Raw genomic sequence first — 9,774 nt, 5'->3', positions numbered from 1 at the left:
TCACACATGTATGATTTAGGCTACTGTTGACTGTGGAGCAAACGGAGGGTCTTTGGTTGGGTAGACCATCAGCTGAATTTCTTTCAACTGCTCAGCCTTGAGGCCTGTGACAACATATTTGATTGACTTGCCATCTGGTGACGTCATAGCTTCTTCATGTGAGCCCTTTCAGGGTGTTTCCTGATTGTTTAAAGCCAGACTACATCTCTATACATTATGTGTCTTACAGTGTGGGCCGTGTTTTCCCAGGCAGACCAGCCCTGTAGGTGAAGTGATGCACCAAACCGCGGAGCTTTTCAAGCCCTTACTGATGTCATTTCTGGGCATGAAACATGCGAGAAAGGGGAAACTAGAAATGACTTTTTCGTGTGAGGGCAAAAGAAGGAACAGAAATCCAAAGTGTAATGTGGTTCATCACAGCGACGGTGAATCATGAAACAGCTGTGATGATCGAGCGAAAGGCCTTAAAAGCTCAGCATTTCACAGTTTGGCATCAAAATGTTGAATTAGTGGAAAAGATCACTTAACAATTGTTTAAAACCTCTATTTAACATTTGGTTATCTACACATGCATGCCCTGCATCCTCTCTATTCTGTAAATGCACACACAGAAGCAGGAACAGGAGCTGACACAGAAGCTCTGTCACATATAATTAGGATTAAAGAGCGAGGTGATTACTGTAGATCGCACATGGCCTCTATATGGAGTGTCTGGAGTGTGTTAGGTTCCTTCATGCTCAGCTGACTCTCCTGTCACCACATGCATGTAATGTACGGTCACATCTGTGCTTGTGTCCATGTAGCATGCTGCAAGGGCTGAGGGGAGCTGACATGGCACCCACTCCTGAAACCTGCTCCTTCGCTGTTTCAAAAAGAAAACAAAAGTGCCCCCCATTTAAGCCTCCCATCGATTACAGGCACAAACACAGCGGTAAAGTGATAAAAGAGGGTCAGTCAATCAGCAATGTTTGGCCAAAGAGCTATTTTAAGATTACAGCGGTGACCCGAAGCTGACGGATAACACAAAAAATGAAAAAAGAAACATGCTATTAGCACCCGCAGCACAAGAAAATTAGCACCCTACTGAACCAAAACACACCACAAACTGTTGCAATAGAATCCGGAAAGTTTTCCAATAGTAATACTTGTTTTAAAAGTGACAGCTCTGTGCCTTAAGGAGGTCTGACTTGTCTTATCTAACCAGAGAGCAGTGAAAACATCACTTCCACGTAACAGCGGAGGGACAGAACGTCCTGGGTTTTATCAGATTGGGCCACAGTTTGCATCAGGCATTGTGCTTTTCCAGGCAATCTCACTTACATGTAACCAAGTGTAGCTGTGATAAACGCGCAGGACTCGAGGGTCTGATTTAAGTGCTTGATCACTGTCTCTCAAAATGTAGCCGAGCGTTACCCGCAGGCACGCTCCCCTTCCCACGTGGCGAGGTAGTGTGAGCACCTGACATAAAAACACTGGGGGTCTCTTAAAAATAAGAGACTTCCAATCATTTCAAGTTTGTTTCAAAGAATTTGTGTTTTTGTTTTTTGTTGTTTTGCAGTTAGTTTCGGAGAAAAGCTCTGGATGGCATCACCAGCGTTACCATAGCAACTTCTACCACTTTTTCTGATAGGTTCAGATTAATTACCTCATTTTAGACACATTAGTAGTATATTTACATTTAATTTAAACTGTATGCACACGGTGCATTTGCTATCCAGGCCACCTGGACCAGCGTGGGGGAGCTACCCCCCAGGAATTTCAAAGCCCATGTTGGTTTTTGTTCCAGGTGGCACCAACACCTCTTACTTCCTAAGCATGTTTATTTACTGCGGCGTTACCGTGATGAATAATGAGTTCTTTTTGTTTGCATATCTCCCATCAGCTTGCATGCTCTCTTTCTGTTTGTAGACACAAAGTTATGAAACATGCAAAACGCAAAGTTTGAACAAACGCAGCATGGTGACATGTAGTTTCCGTTACTGTGCTGCGGTTCTTAGTGATCCATCATAACAAGATGTCATTAACATCATATGTACTCACATACATATTGTGACTGTCACATTTTGGACTCGTCTGAGCCTTAAATGTGGACATTTTTGATAACTACGATAACCGTGCAAACAATCCGGGGGGATTATTGTTGGCCAAGGTTTTCATCATTTAAACATTGCAGTATTTACAGTGTGGGAAAACACTCCCATCCTTGTTTTGACAGAAAATCTGTCTCATGCCTCGACTCAGGATGTTCAGTATTACCCAGAATAGGTTTCCACTGGAGCCAGGAGACAGCTGGAGGAGTTAGTGTGGACATCTAATTTTACAGCAAGTATGATAATCCCAGCCCCTGCTTGTTCTGTCTCTGTCTCTACCATCATCCGCGTTCTCACTTCCCCAGCCTCCTGTATGTCTTCAGAACGTTCTACCTGGTACCTGGACTTTTCCCTCCATCTCATTTCAGTTCCACCTGCTTCACGCCAGATTGCCACACACAGTTGTGTTTCACATCCTTATTATTATGAGTTATTTTTATCTCGATTCTGTCTCTGAACCTGGTCCTACTGGCTGATGTTTGCCTGATTAGCTGTTTTGGTAACTTCTGGGTTATTACAGTCGCTTCACTGCATCTGCCTGCCTGTGTCAGCGTTTATACAGTATGTCAGTGCACAGACACCTAAGGTCTGTCTAAGAGATGCCAAAGGATTTCACAAACTGTCAGCATTCGACAGCCTGAGAATGAAAACAGGTTGAATATACACAGATCCACAGCCTTAAGCTTGCCTGTGTGTTTCAAAGTTAGATCATAATGGTTACAGGTTAGTCTCTGTCAGTGTTAGAGGGTCATCAGTGGCACAACGAGGTCAAATACAATTCTGCTCCTCGCCATTGTTTGGCCTTCAACTTCATTTTCTTTTACTGTGGTCCAAATTATTCATGTAACAATAAAAAGAAGACTGTGCAAAGGCAGGTCTCAAGGAGGGCTTGAGAACATTGTGTCTCACGCTTGGTCGGTACCGGGGCACCGACTCCAAACAGTAGGGGATGCTGGTTTCTTCTTCAAGCAAGTCATGAGTCACAAAGTGTGACTGACATGTGTCTGTTCCCTCTAGCGTGTGGTCTGTGACTCCCTGCACTTCAGAAATATCATTCAGCCTTTGGCAGAATTAACTGTCAACCTCTCATCCCTACTACTGTTTCTGTTTGCTTTGTTTTTATTATTCCACTTTTTATTTATTTATTCCCTTTTATATTCTAATCCACCAACCTGGGGTGTGAGGCTGACATCTGAGAGCAAAGTGAAAAGAGTTTAAATTCACAACTTTTACCGATAAAACTTAAAAATTAAATGCACAAAAAGCTTTTCATTATTTGTGCACTGTAGAATGTCTTATCTCTCGAGAACCTGTAAACTGAAAAGACAAGTAAAGATAATGGGCCATCATCAGATTTCCTACATGAATATAACTGTGGTGCATCTATTTGTTGCCGTTTCTCCACCCTTATTTCTGCATGCATCTTCTAAACAGACAAAGAGGCACCAAGAAGAAGTAGGAAGAAGATCCTTTTTGTTCATGAGACATGTACTACAATATAAACATTTTTTTTGCTTGTTTGTTTTGTTTGCAGCATACAAAAAAGATTTAATCTCAATAAGATATTTGATGGTTAAGTAATGTTATTAACTATTGAATAACACAAAAACAGTCTCAACTCATAATCCCTCATGTAGGATGTGGGGAAATACCTAGGAGGAGCAACCCTGGGACTTTAAAATATCAATTATAACTGTGTGGCTGAGCTACAATGTTCTGGTCAGGTAGTAGAGTTAAAATCACTGTGCCTAAACTGGATGGATTTTTACAAACGCTCCCTTATGTCTACTTAAAGGTGCATTAAATGCTCTTTTTTATATAATGACAGAAATACACAAGAAGCTGCTACTTGTCCATTACCATTGTGGACCCTGGGAAAGTTAGCAGCTAGCTGGTATTTTGCAGCTAAAAAGCCAGATATATTCCACAGAAGTTGGTGGAAGCAGATTTTTCAGAGTCCAGACGAGTGAACGGGCATATTATCAACAATTTCTGTCATGCATGTGGCGCTATTTCCTTGTGCTGTGAGTGAAACCCTGTGATTTTTGTAGCATGCTTTTAATGTCATGCAATGCCTCTTGCACAGGGAGCATCATCCCTCACCTAAACCAGAGTGCAGCTCCAAAAGACGAGATTGTAGCACGCAATCTGCTGATGTGCGCTACGAATGCGAGGAGGCAACCATATGTCCAGATTGGATTCTCCAGACCATGTCAAGAGTTCATGTGAGAAAAAAGGCTGAAGTTGTGTTAACAGCTCATTCTACCGCCCCCAAGTGGCCAACAAAATCAAATCACTTGATGCAGCTTTAAATGATCACTAATAGTAAACTTATCCATCATAAGAACACACTTCAGAAAATGCACTGCCACTATAATGGCAGGATGTTTGTCTGTATTTGTATTTATCATATTTTCTACTTTTTTGTAGGTTGCATTCAAGTATGCATTGTAGAAAATGTTGTTGCAATCATTTTTGCTGCACCCAGGACTTCAACCTCTGTGTGCTGAATTACTTACAGACCTCAGGATAGCGTCCCCTACTGCCCTCTCAGGATCATAAGTGCTGCCTTGGCACTCTCGAGCCCAGCTGGTGCAAACAGTTCATAAAATGAAATAATAATTACGCAACTGGGACAAGGCACTGCTTAACAAGATTGTTGTTGAAATGATTTCTCTTCATCAAAACAATCCCATGACTTTCCATTTAGCTGCAGGTCTTTAAAATCATATGATGTAGAAAACAGTGGGTTTGTAACCATTGGGTTAGTGTATCCATGCAGTGAGTCTCTTTATGACACAGATTTCATTTGAGAAGCCCTGACCACAGCAATCTGTGCGATAACTATAGCATGTGAGATTTTCCTTTGGACTGAAAAAAGGAACACACAGTAGCTTCAGCACACTTCCATTGAACAAGATTTTATTAATAGACTTATGTCTGGGCATTGTGGAGCAGGGGTATTAGCTCCTGAGAGTGAAGTCTCATATAGTGTATAGAAATGTTCAGACAGTATAACAAAAAAAACAAAACAACATATGCTGAGAGCAGAGTCACTTTCATAAACTGCACACACAGAATAAGCAATAATAATATGACAATAAGAATCCAAGGAGCAGAGAGGAGTCGTTTCCAGTGGGGACTTGACCAGAGACGACAGTAAATGCTGATATCTGACTCTGATATATGTTCATATTAATTTAAAGTAATGGATGGAAGTCATGTGACTAGTTTCGAGTTCTGAGTTTCACATTTTCACTGATACATTTATTTAAAGGGCTGTCCCAGACTGTCTCTGACTGTTGAAACCACTGTGTAGCAAAACTGAATTTACAGAAAATTCAGCTTAAAAAAACTTAATAAAACATGTTTCAATCTACTCTTAATATTATAAGTTCAAAATAAATGTAATCCTACATGTAGCAGCAGTGAGAATCAATTTTCTAGTCTAGTGCTGTTAATGGGTCAGTGGCATCAGGGAAACAGCGTCCGAGGAGATTAAATAGGTAAGAAAATAAGTGCTGGTCTCCTCATCGCTCCTCACAGATCTGATGTTTTCATTTCCTTTAGAGGAGCATGAAGCCTGACAGGTATTTAAGCCACAAGCTTACTGTATATCCATTAAGGTTTTCACCACAAACACAATCTCCTCCACTGGAATCAATTTAAACAGATCTCAAAACTAATCACTAAACTGAATTATAGAAAAATACTGGCAAATCATTAAAGCTCAAGTGAAAGTTCAAGTTGGAAAGTGCTGAGATGAAATGTACAAGGGTGCAATGTGTTGTTTTAGATCTCACTTCAAGTTGTATAATTACCATAGTTAAATAATGGTGATAATAAAAGGTCATTAGAGAAGAATAGGCAGGAAATGGTAGGAGGCAAATAATGCAGACAGTAATTTACAGATGGAAACTAGATGAATCATTCAGTTATGTTTTTTTCTTTTGGAAAAAATGTCAGTCTGGTGGCCAGTCACTCTGCATATCACCTCAGCATGGCATCTGTATCCCGGTTGCCATGGCAATTTGGTTGCTATGAGATCAATTTATCTGGAGATCTGGCAGTTGCAGATGTCACTGGGTGCTGCTCTCAGTAACGAGGCTTTGGTCAAATTACAGACCGTTAAAGGCTCACACGTGTTCTTTACTGTGACCCTCGACCGACAGCAAAGATTTTAGCAAAGACAGAAAAATGCCTGTCGAGTGTCAGACAGTTTGGAAATCGTCCAGCAGTGAATCACTGGCAATTATTTGCCATCCCTCCTCTGATCATTCTGTCAAAAACACAGAACTAAATGTGCACCTTGAAGTGTTCGGCGTATCAGATGAATACCATAAGATGCCAGTCAAAATCAAAGTGCTGTCTGACATACAGACCCCCACCCCCCCACCCCTTCCCCAGCCTCTCTCTTATCGCTAATCCTCCTCCACTTCAGAGCCTCGGTGCAGCGCAGTACAGTGAGGCCCCTGCGTGACGCATGTCTCTGCACCTCTGACGTGTGGATCTGTTCAGGAGTGGGAATACCACCTACTTGCTTTCCAGTAGTTAATTCCCCTGAGCTGCATATAAAAATCTGCATATTGCTGTTCTGTCTTTTTGCAATGATCACAACACAGAGGCTGAAACAAGTCAGCTCATGTAGGCACTGCACGCAACTTTTCATTAACTATTTAATACATGAAGACTTTGTTTGCGGGTTGAAGGTTAACTGTGGCTGAACGCAAACAGGTACAGAGTCCATTCAAGTGTAGTATTTTCACGAGCATGTGTCCACGTGCGTCCCACTAGTCTTGACAAACCTTTTAACACTGTCCACCTGTTGCCTGAGAACCCAAGCGTACTTCCACTTAGCGATGCTAGCTGGCATCATTCTTGCAGCACATTGCTACTGACATAAATGTCAACGACAGTCTTCACAATCTTGTGCACCAAGAGCCGGAAGTGCACAAGACGGCTCTGAAGTCAGAGAGATGTGTGTAAATGGTGTGTCTAATCACTTGATTTATTTAATTATTTTCACTGCAAATCACTAAATAGTATAATTCAGTATTAGGTAGCCTACAGATAACATCAAGCATGATATTCTGGCCCCAATCTTGATCACAAACAGAAACAACTGTGTCATTACATCACACAAAGTCTGTTCTTTTCTTCGTGAGCATCCTGCAGTTCCTAAGGTAACCTAGGGATGTGCATGTGTTTTCCAAGTCTATACAACATGTGCAGACAGCGTTAGCAAATGATCATGACCTATGAATTAACCTGAGAGTGCAGAACTTGAGTCCAGGCAGCAACTAAGACGCACTCCACTTCCTTCGGTCTGACAGCAGAGGGTCGACTCGCCGCAGATTATCCCTCCTCCACCACCTACAACAAAATCAATAAGGCAGACAGGTTATGCTGTTTGTATGAGACCCTTTAGAAACTGAGCTGCACTAAATCAGTTGAGTCCACATGGCTGCAACATTTTAATTAGATCCAATGGGCGACGTGTTGTCACTGCAGCATGTATGCATGTTGCTATTCATGCACACAGAAATCTGGGATAAACTGAACTGCAGCAGCATGTGTTCACAGCAATCGTGTGTTGGAGCTGGTGCTAATAAGAGGCTTACGGGGGGGGGGGGGGGGGACTTGAAGGGGTTAATGACGTGGAGTGCACACTTTGTATAAATAATTATATACAACTACAATATTACAATGGAAAAGAGAATGTGCCAAGAAACAGTTTACCTCAAGAGACAAGATAAGTGCAAAGTACCGACAGCACAGAAATGCAAAACTCATTCACCTGTGCAGTTTAGATAAAGTTTCTCATCTCAACATCCCCTCCTGGCAGAGGTTGCCTCCATCACTTTCTGCACATCCGTCTATCACTCAGCCAAGTGGAAAAAGAGCAAAAGGGTGTGAAAGACCTCTGCGTGTGTCTCTCTCTTCTCGCTTATCTGTTTCTCCTCCCAGTGCCAGTGCTCGGCTCGTAGTGTTTTCTGCCCTGCGTGTCTCTCAAGTGTTTTCTGACCCAGCGTGTTGAGAGCAGCAAGTTCCCAGACGGTCAGGCAAGGCTGCCGGTGTCTACGCTGTTCTGGCTCACCTGCCCCACATACAGTCAGACGGTTACCGGTGTGCCTTGTACAGACAAGAGTGCTTATGTGTCAGCATGGCTTCAGCAGACAACGGTGTCGTTCTCAGGTGTCCCAGATACTGGACAATAATTAACACTGTGTGTGTGTGTGTTTCAGACAGACGCAGTGGAAGAGAGTCCTGGCATAACTTTGTTTTGCCTAGACTGACAGACAGCAGGAGTACAGCTAGAGATGCTGCTGCCACAGTTTTATCTCCCAGTCGAACTCTCCTGAGCACGTGCGTGTCCACGTGCACCTGGAACAAACCAGATGTTTAGTAGCGATGCTCGCAGCTTTTACTTTTATGTACGTAGAAGCAGAAGAGCCATTAGGAAGTCATGGCCCTGTGTCATCTGAACTGTCCTCATCATATCAGGGTTAGATTCAAGCATACAGGCTTCTTAATATATTTGACTTTACTGTTTTGCTACTGAAGGCTGCTAAACAACGCACATCAAAAAATTACAAATACATTTCCCAAGATCAGATCTGTCTTAATTTCCTGCTTGAATGCTTTAATTTACTGATGCATTATCACCATGGTTGATATAAAGTTATGGGCTAATCAGTTAATTGACTAATTTAAAATAAAATTAAGATAATATTGAGCATAAAACCAATCAAACCATAAAAATAAAGTTTCTGTCCTGTAGGTCTTACCTGGAGCACATACCATTTAGAACATGTCCAGTAAGATATTTCCCAATGGACAGAGAGGAGGAAGTTCTTGTGCACATCATGTATGTGCTCATTTTGCATCTGTTACAGTGTGTGGAGAAACTAAATCCAACTCGTGCGCTCCAAAATAAAACATCAAGACAGTGAAGCTTGCACGTGTGGACCTGCAGTGTGTCTCTGAGTTGTCTAAAGTTGTCAAAAGCTACATCAACACCGCCCCACTTCATCTGAACATAGCAAATCAACCTTGCATCTCATTTTCATTTTCACTTGCTTTTTTGATGAGAAAACACTTTCAGCATCATTTAAGCTTCACGTTTAGCCCTAAAGTGTATTTCACAAACTTTTTTCCTTTCTTATGGTGCCTCTTGTAAGGAAGTTAGCCTTGCTAAAGCCGGATGAAGGGAAGACAGCTCTATCCTGTTTCTCTCTTGTGTGTGTACGGCAGGATGCCCGGCTGCTGCTGGGCCTGATCCCAAGTCCCTGGCTTTGATGCAGAGGACTTTGAAGCCGAGTGTCAAGCATCAAAGAAAGTGGGACTGGGCTGCACCCCATCCCTCTGCCCTTGGGAGGATGTTGAAGTGTGAGGTGTGTCTCGTCATTTTGCTCAAGAGGACTTCAGGTGCTACAGAGCTTTAGTGCAAAAGAGGAATGAGGTGAATACAAGACGGGCGAGCTAAGTCGGATCTCGAACTCCTGGGGTAGTGCGATGTGTGACTTCCTGGCTGCCATTCCTCACACACACACACACACACACACACACACGATCAGGTCCACACAACTGTACTCACACCGCACTACACAGTAAAGTAATGCAGCACTGAAAGCTTTTCCTAAAATCTGATTGGATGCAGTCACAATGGGGGTCGACGCTCCAA

This window comes from Anabas testudineus, chromosome 24 (genome assembly GCF_900324465.2).
Source record: "Anabas testudineus chromosome 24, fAnaTes1.2, whole genome shotgun sequence".
NCBI lineage: Eukaryota > Metazoa > Chordata > Actinopteri > Anabantiformes > Anabantidae > Anabas > Anabas testudineus.
The sequence above is the reverse complement of the archived record's forward strand: the minus strand, read 5'-3'. Positions refer to the sequence as shown.